Genomic DNA, 12,997 nt, shown 5'->3' on the forward strand with positions numbered 1-12,997 from the left:
TCACTCATTTTTGTTATTGGATAGTATGCCATTGTGTGTACATATTTTGTTTATTTAATGGACAAGAATATATAATGAGGAATAAACAGTCTCTTCAACAAATGGTGTTCGGAAAACTAGACAATCACTTGTTTACGAATGAAATTAGACCACTATTTTACACCCCACAAAAAGTTAACTCAAAAATAGTTTCAAGACTTGAAACAGCTGAAACCATTAAACCCCTAGAAGGAAAGATAGGCAGCATGTTCCTTGACATAGGTCTTGGCAATGATATTTTAAATCTGACACAAAAAGTAGAAGCAACAAAGAACATAAACAAGTGGGTCTACATCAAAATAAAAAAGCATCTGCATAGCAAAGGAAACCAACAAAATAAAAAGGCAACCTATGGAATGAGAGAATATATTTGCAACCATCTATCTGATAAGGGGTTGTATAAATATAAATATCAGAGGGAACACTTTGTAAAATATATGATTGTCTAACTACTATTCTGTACACCAGAAACTAAAGCAAAATAATGGCGAATGTAAAATGTAATTGGATTTTTTAAAAATTAAAAAACCAAAATATATAAAGGAGTCATACAACTAAATAGCAAAAACACAAACAATCCAATTATAAAAAATGGGAAGAAGTTCTGAATAGATGTTTTTCTAAAGAAGACAAATGACCAACAGGTACACGGAAACATGCTCAACATCATTACTTATCAGGAAAATGCAAATCAAAACCATAATCAGATATCAACTCACACCTGTTAGAATAGCTATTATAAAAAAGGTAAGAAATAACAAGTGTTGGCAAGAATGTGGAGAAAAGGGATCCTTCATGTACTGTGGATGGCATTGTAAATTGGTGCAGCCACACATGTCAAGATACCTCCAAAAATTAAAACTAGAATTAGCATATGATTCAGCCATTTCACTTCTGAGTATCTTCTTTATATATAAAAAGACCAAAACAACCAGAGACCAGAACACCAGGTCCCATGCCCAGGCTGGCCCCGCCCCCCAGGGAGGGTTAGGGGCGCCCCTAGGCAACGCGATAGGGTGCGAGTTTGATGGCGGAAAGTCAAAGCAATAGGAGGGAAGGTCTTAGGGGTCTGCGGGGTTGGGGTGGACGGCCTGGGGTAGGTTTGGATTGTGCTGGGGAAGGAAGAGGAAGAACCGGTCGGAAAACGGCCCAGCACAGTACCTTTCTCATTGCGAACCAGGACGGCGCCAGCCGTGGACTGAATGGGCGGAGGTTTCATGAGTGCGCTTGGGACCGACATGCTCACGGCAGCGGCAGGACTCCCGAAACCTCACTGAGTCCAATAGTTCCAACGTCAAAGGACAGAAAAACTAGAGGCCCTGGACGGGCAACGGGACTGAAGAAAACACCACTTAAAAAGGCACTAGAGAAACCGGAAGTATGCGACCAGAGGATTGTGGGATTGTGGAGGACGCCTGGGCGCCTAGAGGATTGTGGGATTGTGGAGGACACCTGGGCGCCTAGAGGACTGTGGGATTGTGGAGGACACCTGGGCGCCTAGAGGACTGTGGGATTGTGGAGGACACCCAGGCGCCTATGGCTAGAACCCAGGCGCCTATGGCTAGAATGTGAGCCTGTTACTGTGTATATACCAGGTACATAGTCAGCCCTATAGTTCTCAGTTTCTCAGTATTTGGACGTGACTTCTGGCGGGAAATTATTTGTTTGTTACCTTGGTTTGAAGCGGAGGACAAGAGCCGCGAATACGACCAGCTCTACGAGGAGTACACACGCACCTCCCAGGATCTGCAGATGAAGCGCACCAGCACCGCAATCGAAGCCTTCAATGAAACCATCAAGATCTTCCAAGAGCAGGGCCAGACTCAAGAGAAGTGCAGCAAGGAGTTTGGGGAGCGCTTTGGGCGTGAGGACAATATGAAAAAGAGATGCAGAGGATCCTGCTGAGCTCAGAACTGCTCAAGTCTCACATCCCCGAGATCCATGAGAGCCGAATGAAACTGGAACAGGAGCTGTGGACACAGGGCTTAGACAACCGGGAGATCGATAAGCACATGAATAGCCTGAAGCCAGACCTCATGTAGCTACGCAAGATCCGAGACCAGTACCTGGTATGGCTCCCCCAGAAAGGCGCCCAGAAGAAGAAAATCAACGAGTGGTTGGGAATCAAAAATGAGCCTGAAGACCAGTATGCACTGGTGGAGGATGAGGATGACCTCCCCACCATGAGGAACGAACCTGGTGTGTGGGCAAGATCCACCGGACGCAGGCTGAGGAAATATTGAAGGGCAAGCGGGATGGTACCTTCCTCATCTGTGAGAGCAGCCAGCGGGCTGCTATGCCTGCTCTGTGGCGGTGGATGGCGATACCCAGCACTGTGTCATCTTACCGTATGGCCACTGGCTTGGGTTCTGCGGAGCCCTACAACCTGTACGGGTCTCTGGAGGAGCTGGTGCTGCATGACCAGCACACCTCCCTCGTGCAACACAACGATGCACTTACCCTCACACTGGCACATCCCATGCCAGTCCTGGGCCATCCCCCCCCCCCCCCCTCTCCCCCCCCCCGCCCCACACACGCACACACACAGCCTGCTGACTCATACAGAGCAGGACTCCGTCTTTCTGTCTGTCTCCCTTCTTTGTGAATCCTTCTCTGTCTCAATCTCTCTTGCTTTCTCTGAGTCTCTCTCTTCCTGTCACTCTTTCTATCCCCATCTCTGTCCTCTCTGTCTCTCTTAGTCTCTGTACCTCTAAATCTCTGTTAAAGGAGCATACCTCCTCCACCCCATGCCCCCTTTCCCCATGGGCACTGCCCTCCCCTGGCTCTGGCTGCCCCCACCAGTTCCTACAGTTCCCCCTGCCTGTATCTACCATGTTTACAAAGGCCCCTGGGGTGCTCAGCCCCAGCCTGGTGCCCTGATTTTTAGGCCATAGACCTGGGGTCCGGGCAGGAAGAAGGCGGGAAGGAACTTCCCTGGGCCACTTCCAAGAACCTCAGCTGTGACATTTGGGGGCGGACGGTCCCACCCCACAGACCCAACTTCCCCTCCAAACCCTGAAGTGAAACCCGCACTGGTTACCCCCACATGGAGCTGCTGCCCAGAAGCCCTTCTCCCCCAAAAAGCAAAATTATTAAAAATAACCTCAAGAGCTGGGCCCTCTCTGACCCCAGGCTTCCCAGGAACCGAGGCTGTGCAGGGACTGCTGGGCCAGCCGAGATGCACTGCTGCCCATAGCACCTCGGCTCAATGCAGTTTCAAGGCTTCTCCTTTATCATGTTGGGTTCTGGTTCTGTTTCCTGACTGTAAACCCATTTTCTCCTCTTTGAGACAAGAACCCTGGTTTTCTATGCTGCCGTGGACCCCCCTCCTGCCTGCCCAGCTAGGCAGGCAGGTGGGTTTTGTATGGTACATTGATACTGATGTGGATATTAAACATTGGACTCAAAAAAAATAAAAAGAAAGAAAGAAAAGGAAAGAAAAAGGAAAATGGGATAGTAATGAATAAGAAACTTTGGAGATAGTGAAGGGCAGTTTGTCCAGACTGTTGAGAGCTAAGAATTAGAGTTTAATTGGGACAGAAATCCTGCTAATAACACCTGATGCCTGAAATCCGAGCACTCTACTTTTAGGTTTTCCAATTCAAGTGTGTGGAGGCTGCCTATTAAAACATTCCTGTTGGAAAGTGTTTGTATAGAAACTCATAAGTATTAAGTATTTGCTGTGTTGACCATGCTTAGCTCTCTGTAAGGAATATGGAATAATGTTAAATGCCTCATGTTCTCAAGAAGCTTGACTTTTAAAATAAAAAATAAAGAATAAATATAAGTATTAAAAATAAAAAAAGAAGAAGCTTGAGTTTTAGGGGCAATCAGGCAGGCAGGAGAGCGGTTAGGAGCCAGTGGTCCCGGATTGCGAGAGGGATGTCTGACTACCCGCAATCAGACATCCCCCAGAAGGTCCCAGATTGCGAGAGGGTGCAGGTCGGGCAGATGGACTCCCCGCCCCATGCACGAATTTTGTGCACCGGGCCTCTAGTTTATCTATAAGAAAACAAAAACATTAACTCCAATAAATATATGCATCCCCATGTTCAATGTAACGCTATTTACAATAACCATGACATGGACACAAACTAAGTGTCCATTGATGGGTGAATGGATAAAGAAATTGTGATACACATGAACACAAATATTATTCAGCCATAAAAGAAAGATGAAATCTTGCCATTTGCAACAACATGGATATACCTCAAGGGAACTAGAGAAAGACAAATACCATATGATCTCTCCTATATGTGGAATCTAAAACAAAACACAAAAACAAAAACAAAACCCAAACAGGTAACTAGATACAGAGAACAGATTAGTGGTTTCCAGAGGTGAGGGGTGGGAGGTTGTGGGTGGGGGTGGGAGAAATGGGTGAAGAGAATAAAAAAATTTAAAAAGGAAAATAATTTATAAGGCTCTTAAATTTACAATGATGGCGACTCACTAGAAAAGAAATAAAAAAACAATGGGCAATTGGATTGTTTCCACATTTTGACTATTATGAGTAATGCTGCTATAAACATCTGCACACAAATCTGTGTGTGAACATATGCATTCATTCTCTTGGGTAGATACGTAGGAATTGCTGGGTCACATGGGAATTCTATGTTTAACCTGTGGAAGAATTGCCAAACTGTTTTTCTAATGTGGCAATACCATTTCACATTCCCAGCAGCAATGAATGAGGGTTGCAGTTTCTTTACAGACTCACTAACACCAACTATTGCCAGTCTTTTTGATAAAAACCATTTTAGTAGGTATGTAGTGGTATCTCATTGTGGTTTCCATTTGCATTTCCCTAAGGCTAATGGCACGGAGTATCTTTTCATGAGCTTATTCATCATTCATGTAGTTTCTTCAGGGAAATCTCTATTTAAAATCTCTTGCCCATTTAAAATTAATGGGTTGTTTATCTTCTTATAATTGAGTTATGAGTTATTTACATGTTCTTGATACAAGTCCTTTAAATTATTTGCAAATATTTATATTACTTGCAATATTTATATCACTTACAAATAGTCTCCCCTACTTGCAGCTTACCTTTTCATTTTCTTCATGGTGTCTGTTGAAAAACATTTTTTATTTAGACAAGATCTAATGTATCAATTTTTTTTTTCATTTATGGACTATATTTTTGGAGTCATATCTACAAAGTTTTCCCTAATGCAAAGTCGGAAAGATTTTCTCCTGTAAAAATGCTTTATAGATTTTGCTTTCACATTTAGGTCTATGACCTACTTTGAGTTAATTTTTGTGGATAATATGAGGTAAGGGTATGCGTGTGTGTGTGTGTGTGTGTGTGTGTGTGTGTGTGTACTGATATCTTAGGGGTCCTAGCATCATTGGTTGAACAGATCATCCTTTCCCACTGAGTTGACTTGGCACCTTTGTCAAAAATTAATTGAACATGAATGAAAGGATTTATTTCTGGACCCTCAGTTCTGTTCCATTGATCTGTATGTCTATTCTTATGCCAGTACTACACTTCCTTGAATTCTGTAGCTTTATAGTAGGTTTTGAAATTGGGTCTTTTATGTCTTCCAAACTGCTCTTTTACAAAAGAGTTTTGGTGATTTTAGATCCTTGCATTTCCATATAGATTTATAATCAGCTTGTCAGTTTCCTACAAATGCCTGTTGGGATTTTCAGTGGGCCTGAGTTGACTCTATAGATCCATTTGGAAAGAAAATTGAGTCCTCCAACCCGTGAACATGAACTCTTTCTCCATTTATTTGGATGCTCTTTCATTTCTCTCGGCAATGTTTTCTAGTTTTCAGCTATCGGGTTTGCACTCTTTTTGTTAAATTTATTCCTAAATATTTATTCTTTTTGATACCATTGTAAATGGAATTATTTCCCCTAATTTCACTTTCGGATTGTTTATTGCTAGCATGTGAATATACAATTGATTTTGAAATACTGATCCTGTACCTTGCACCTTTGCAATCTGTCCATTAGTTGTAGTAGTTTTATTTTTTTATAGGTTCCAGAGACTTTTCCACATAAAGGATCATGTTGTAAGAGAATGAAAACAGTTCTACTTCTTCCTTTCCTATCCATGTGCCATTGATTTATTTTTCTTTTGCCTGATTGCACTGATAGAACTCCCCATATAATGTTGAATAGGAGTAGTAAGAGTAGTCATCCTTGCCTGAGTGGTGTTGCTCAGTGGTTGAGCGTTGACCTATGAACCAAGAGGTCACTGGTTCAATTCCCAGTCAGGGCACATGCCTCGGTCGCAGGCTCGATCCCCAGTAGGGGGCGTGCAGGAGGCAGCCGATCAATGATTCTCTCTCATCATCAGTGATTCTCAACCTTCCTAATGCCGCAACCCTTTAATACAGTTCCTCATGTTGTGGTGACCCCCAATCATAAAATTATTTTCGTTGCTACTTCATAACTGTAATTTTGCAACTGTTATGAATCATAATGTAAATATCTGATATGCAGGATGTATTTTCATTGTTACAAATTGAACATAATTAAAGCATAGTGATTAATCACAAAAACAATATGTAATTATATATGTGTTTTCCGATGGTGTTAGGCGACCCCTGTGAAAGGGTCATTCAACCCCCAAAGGGGTCGCGACCTACAGGTTGAGAACCGCTGCTCATCATTGATGTTTCTATCTCTTTCTGTCCCTCTCTTTATGCCTCTGAAATAAATAAAATATATATTAAAAAGAGTTGACATTATTGCCTTTTTCCTCATTTTCAGGGGGAAACAATCAGTCTTCCATCATTAAGTGTTATATAAACTGTAGGGTTTTCATAGATACCTTTTATCCAACTGAGGGGGTTTCCTACAATTTTTAGTCTGTTGGGAAAATTTTATCGTGAACGGATGTTGCATTTTGTGCAGCGGTGTTTTTTTCTGCACCTATTTTGATTATGTGGCTTTTGCTCTTTATTCTATTAATATGGTATATTACACAAATTGATTGTCAGGTGTTAAACCTATCTTGCATCCTGAGACAAATCCCACTTGGTTAGGGTGTATAATCCTTGTTATATATTGATTCATATAGTTTGCTAATATGTAAGAAATTTAGCATCTATGTCTCTAAGAGATATTGATCCAAAGGTCTCCTTTCTTGTGATGTCTTTGTCTTTGGTTTCATACTGATGTTATCTATTGATTTGGGAAGTTTTCCCTCCTCCTCTATTTCTTACATGAGTTTTTAGAGGATTGGTATTATTTATTCTTTTAAAAAATGGTAGAACTCATCTGAGCTTTGTGTGTGTGTGGGGGGGGGGGGGGAGTGAAGGAGTGAGATTTCTAATTAATTCAATTCCTTTACTTGTTAGAGGCCTATTCAGATTTTTCCACCCCGTCTTGAGTCAGTTCTGGTCATCTGTGCTCATTTGTCTGAACATAATCTTCAGAATCTATCCCTCTGTGCTGTGTAGCTGTTTACATCTCTGTTCTGTTTCTTAAAGTTTTCTTATTTTTATGTTTTGGTTCAGCTTCTGAAGGCCTGCCCCGTTTTCTACCAAGTGGACAGCCAATGACGTGGAAGAGCTTACGCTCAAACACGTCTAGCCAACAGGACCTCCACCCTCTGTGGGTGGACCTGTGTGTGGGCTGGGTGAGCATTCAAAGTTCAGACAGTCTTCCCATCTGCCATGACTGTTACTTTCTACCGGGCGCCCTGAGGTCTCTGCATGTCTGGCCAGGCATGTTTGTGTGGAGAGCGTACCACTCCTGCTCCCTGGAGTCACTCATTTCCAGGATCTCTCTGTTAAATTTCTGGCTGGTTCTCTGGTTTTGGCTCACCTCACCAGGATCTCAACCTGAGGCCAGGAGAGCAGGACTGGCACAGGCTTTTCCCTCCTCTCTTAATAAAGCCAGTAAAGTCAGCCCTGCAGGCAGTGAAGCTGACAGTTTTGTGGCAAGCAAGGAGGCCCTAGACTCAAGTTGTTCTTACCTGAAGCTCCAAAGTTTCTCACAAATAAGCAATTCTCATTTTGTTGTTTGCCTTTGGCCAATTTCCAGAGCCTTGAAATGACTGTTTTTTGACAATTTTGTCTGGTTTTATATTTGTTTTTTGTAGGGAAGATTTGTCACCTTCTACATTCCTTTCGTCTTATTAAAATGCTGGGGCGTGTGACCTGTCTTCTTGTTTTTATGGTGCTGTTGGTCATTTGGAATCCAAAGAGTATAAGCTGCATTTGTAAAAGTCAGGACTAGACATGGTGCCTGGGAAGAGGATCTGGGCACTGGAGAGGCTGAGAAGTGGGTGGAGACCAGAGGGGATGGGGATAGTGAACAGGTGTGAGATAGGGACTAGAGGTGGAGGCGAGAACTAAATGTACAGTCTCTATGGGGAAATGTGAAATAAAAAAAAATTAAAATCCCACCTTCCCATCCCTCAATGTCACCAACCTAGCAGCTACTGTCTCTATGAGCTTTTCCTCCCAGGCACCTGGTTTGAACGTCCAGTCCTCTGGGGAGTGGGCAGGTATTAGGGTGGGGATGTGAGTGCACTGGCTATGCCACAAGGAAGGTAGGCTGATAGGAGATCACATGCTCCCGGGAAGTGGAAATGGCCTGAACTTCAGCGTCAGCTAGGGGGTCTAGAGTCATGACCTCTAGCTCAGCTCTATGTTTCACATAAAAATTTGGCCCTGATACCTTAAAGCAGGGTTGGTAAATTATAACATCCAGTCTGAATTCAGTCTGTCATCCATTTTTGTAAATAAAGTTTTATTGGTACTCAGCCACACCCCTTGTTTCCAGAATATCTATAGCTGCTTTTGTGCTACGTGGACCACAATGAGTAGTTGTAGCAGAGACTGCATGGCCTACAGACCTAACATATTTAATAGCTTGCCTTTTATAGTAAAAGTTAGCCAATCCCTGTGATTTTAAAAACATTCTTGCCTAAAGATATTTTTTCCACTGATTTTTAGAGAGAGTGAAAGGGAGGTGGGGGGGATGGAGAGAGAAACACTGATGTGAGAGAGACACATGGACTGGTTGCCTCCCACACCGAGGGATCGAACCTGTAACTGAGGTACATGCCCTTGGCTGGGTATCAAACCTGAGACCCTTCAGTCCAGGGTGGACACTAATCACTGAGCAAAACCTGCCAGGGCCCCTGTTTTAAATTAAAACTACAGCAGCTAAAGCCCTTGCTATGTGGATAGAGTATCACATATAAAATCAGAAGATAGGGGACCAAGCCTGGGGCATGGTCAGTAGATAGAGCATCATAGGAGACAGGGCGTCAAGCCTGGGCACTGCTACATATTAGCAGTGACACCCACAGCAAGCCATTGGCACAAGTCCACTGTGAAATGGGAGTCAGGTGGCCAATTTTGTCATTTGGGATTGTTGTTCAAAAAGACCTACTGAATAAGAAAGCATGTTGTGAACCATGTAGCTCTGTGCATACTGCTGTTCATTTTGACATTTACAGAACACCCGAGTAGACCTTCTAATGGGATCCATTTTTCTTACAGATTGAATATGACCTATGTACCTTTCATGGGAAGTATGCGATCTAGCATTTCCTTAGGTACTTTCCCTTGGTTTGAAGGCGGAGCAGGAGACCGTTTCTATCACAGAGCAGAGAAAGATGAGATGAGAGAATGCTATGAAAACAACCCACCCTATGAGACAGGCATGCTGGTCCACAACAGAGGAGTGGTTTGAAGGCCACTGTGTCCCTGCTGGAGAGGATATCACGTGAGGCTCAATCTTATGAATTATTCTGTTCCCATGAAGAGTCTGAGCATGGTAACGCTTACTACAACAGTAAGGATAACTCAATGGTTGACATGACACTGAAATTTGGGTGAGAGTTTATTAATAATTGTAACACTGAGGCCCTAGCTGGTTTGGCTCAGTGGATAGAGCATTGGCCTGAAGACTGAAGGACTCCAGGTTCGATTCCAGTCAAGGGCACATGCCCGGGTTGTGGGCTCAATCCCCAGTTTGAGGCAGCCAATCAATGATTCTCTCTCATCATTGATATTTCTATCTCTCTCTCCCTCTCCCTTCCTCTCTGAAATCAATAGAAATATGTATTTTTTTAAAATAACTGTAACACTGATTCTGGAATTCCCAGCAAGGAAACATGAATCTTAGGGCTGTCGACCAAATTAGAAAGTCTCCAGCTGGCTGAGGTTAGAACTCAGTGTGGACTCCTGACCCCCATGCGGAGGTCATCTGTCATGTCCTGGGAGGCCTTCTCAGTGGGGGATGTGATGGTCTTCAAGCCCAGGGATAAAGGCCTCATTGTCTCCCCCACCTCGGTGTCTGTGGCTGAACAACCTGCAGAACAAGCTGTGATCGCTGCTCACTCTCTGCCTGCCCCTGTGACTTCAGGTCCTGGCAGGTGAATGCACAGGCCTGGGGGGTGTTGATTACATGTAATTGCCTGCAATCACACGGCAGGAAAGGACTTCTGAGAGCCCGATGGGGCCAGAGAGGCTAAGGCTAAGTGCATCTAAGGAAAAGCAAAGTCAGAGTCTGTCCCTGGTGGCAGATGGATTCCTCGATGGCAGATGTGTCCCAGATGTCAAGGGGCTCTGTCAAGAAGGCTGTGTTGCTTGTTTTAACTATTTGAGTACTACCAGAAATGAAGTCGGAAGAATGGAACTCGGTGGCTAGAGACATGAGTGAGTGGTCAGTTCTTATGATGAGAGGGATTAGGGAGAGGAAAGGATAGAGAGATGAGTGAGGGTCACTAAGGGAGAGGAAATCAACAGAAGCAGTTGTGAGTGGGTGAGGCAGGATTGCTCAGAGCCAGGCCTGTGATCACAGGTGTGAGTAGCTAGCTCCCTTTCCATCCTATATAATAAAGAGAAAATATGCAAATTGACAATCACACCATCACAAGATGGAGGCGCCCCGAGCAGGGGTGGGGTCAGCTGCTCCTCGTGTCTGCCACTGGAGTCCCCTCAGCCCCGCCGGGGGCCTCGAGTCCTCCTGCACCCCGCACTGACCTAGGTCAGGCAAGCCGCAGATGGCGGCAGCTGCTGCCCAGGGCTGGCCCAAGGCTCAGGTAACCAGGGCCGGCCGAGGCTTGTGCTGCTGGCAGTGGCAGCAGCAGAGGTGTGTTGGGGGTGTCACCTTCCCCTGATCGCCGAGTCGCCTCCCGCCCCTGAGTGCTCCCAGACTGTGAGAGGGGGCAGGCCAGGCTTGGAGACCCCCCCACCTTCCCCCCCCCCCCACAAGTGCATGAATTTTCATGCACTGGGCCTCTAATTGAAAAATAACAGACACCAATTATGCTTGCATCAAGAGAGGAGTAAAAAGAGGTTGGGCAGTTATGGAAGCGTTACTTGAGGTATCTTGTAGAACTGAAGGACTGAGATGCCTGCTGAGAAGGAAGTAGAACCGGGAGTTGGATTCCCATGGAGAAAGCAGGTGTTTTCGTAAATGTCATCGTAAGTGTCCTTGTGCAGAGAACCAGAGGACAATTAGACTCACAGAGGAGAAGGCAATGTGAGGACAGAGCCAAGTGCTGGAGGGATGTGGCTGTGAGTCAAGTAATGCGGGCAGCTGCCAGAAGCTGGAAAAGGCAAGAAATGGACTCTCCTTTGGAGTCTCTGGCGGAAGTGTATTCTGCTAACACCCTGGAACAGATTTTGGACTTCTGTGAGCTCATTATAACACGGAGTTATCACCCAGAGCCTGGAACTCCCAGCCTCTGCGGCTACAGCAAGGAAACATGAATCCTTAGGCAGTGAGCAGATTAGAGAGAAAGTCTCCAGCTGGCTGAGATTAGAACGGTCAGTGTGGATAACTGTGAGATAATAAATGTCTGTTATTTTAAGCCACCAAGCTTGTGGTAATTTGTTACAGCAGCTATAGGACATAATACAGGCAGGCACTATGTCTTTTCATCCCAGAACTTGTACAGACACACAATATTAGTAGACTAGGTATGCAATACAGAGTTGTTGGAAGAATGAGCCCTCTGGAAGGCGATCTTTGAACCCAGTCAAAAGAGCATATATGAGGAGACCTCCACGGCACTCTATGTTTTCCCTTCCTAGTACTTTTCATAATTATAATCAGAGTAATTCGTGTGCACATTCATTGACTATGCATCTCCCCTCTAAGTCTGTGATGGTGGGGACTTTGGATGTATTAATCTCTGAAGTAGCCTCGGAACCTATTCAGCATCGATTACACAGTAGGTGCTCAGCACACATTTGTTAGATGAATGAATATGTGATGAATGAATGCATCTCCTCCAGTGAGCAGATTTTAATCAGCTGTGAAATAAAAAACCTGGACTGCTGCCCAAGCTGTATGTAAACTAAAAGCAAACAAACAAAAAACCACCGACCGCCAACCTGTTTGTTCAGATTGTGTACCATCTACCTGCTTACAGGTGCTGCGGACCGATGGAAGGAACTTCACCTTGGACGCCATACAGATCTCCACACCAGCTCTGGCCCTGTCCCTCCCTGGTTGTGGTAAAGCCTGGGCTTGTTCTCGGCTTTTTTGAGCCTCAGTTTCCTCATCTACAGACTGAATACATTAATACTGCTCTAGGGGCTCTTCCAATCATTTTGCCTGGCGGCCTGGTCCAGAGGGTCATACATCCTCAGGTTGCCCCACTTCCCCAAGACATTGACCTGCTCAAAAGTTGAGACACAGAGAACTGGATCGTCACAGCTTCTGTCCTGCCTCTGAGTTGCAGCTGAGAGGTATTTCTCAGGGGGGTGGATGGCACTGTTTCCCAAGTGTTCCTGGGACAGCTCTGCCAGGGATGGTGGAGCTGGCCTTTACAGGCTTCTGCCTGTGAGAACTGGTGTTTTCTTAGGAGAGGTGGTGGTGGTGGGGGTGGTGATGGTGGTGGTGGTGATGGTGGTGGGGGTGGTGATGGTGGTGGTGATGGTGGTGGTGGGGGTGGTGGTGATAGTGGGGGTGATGGGGGTGGAGGTGGTGGTGGTGTGGTGATGGTGGGGGTGGGGGTGGGGGTGGG

The 12,997-nt window shown here is 44.9% G+C and overlaps 1 protein-coding gene and 1 pseudogene across 1 annotated transcript in view; one reads left to right on the top strand and one right to left on the bottom strand.

Moving 5' to 3' along the window:
- The window catches only part of ASIC2 (acid sensing ion channel subunit 2), an 828,796-nt gene that overhangs the window by 327,257 nt on the left and 488,542 nt on the right, over positions 1-12,997 (bottom strand). The window lies entirely within an intron of this gene.
- LOC118671337 overlaps positions 1-12,997 on the top strand; it is a 111,788-nt pseudogene that overhangs the window by 8,371 nt on the left and 90,420 nt on the right.

The sequence above is a fragment of the Myotis myotis genome, unplaced genomic scaffold (assembly GCF_014108235.1).
Source record: "Myotis myotis isolate mMyoMyo1 unplaced genomic scaffold, mMyoMyo1.p scaffold_m19_p_17, whole genome shotgun sequence".
In the NCBI taxonomy this organism is placed as follows: Eukaryota; Metazoa; Chordata; class Mammalia; order Chiroptera; family Vespertilionidae; genus Myotis; species Myotis myotis.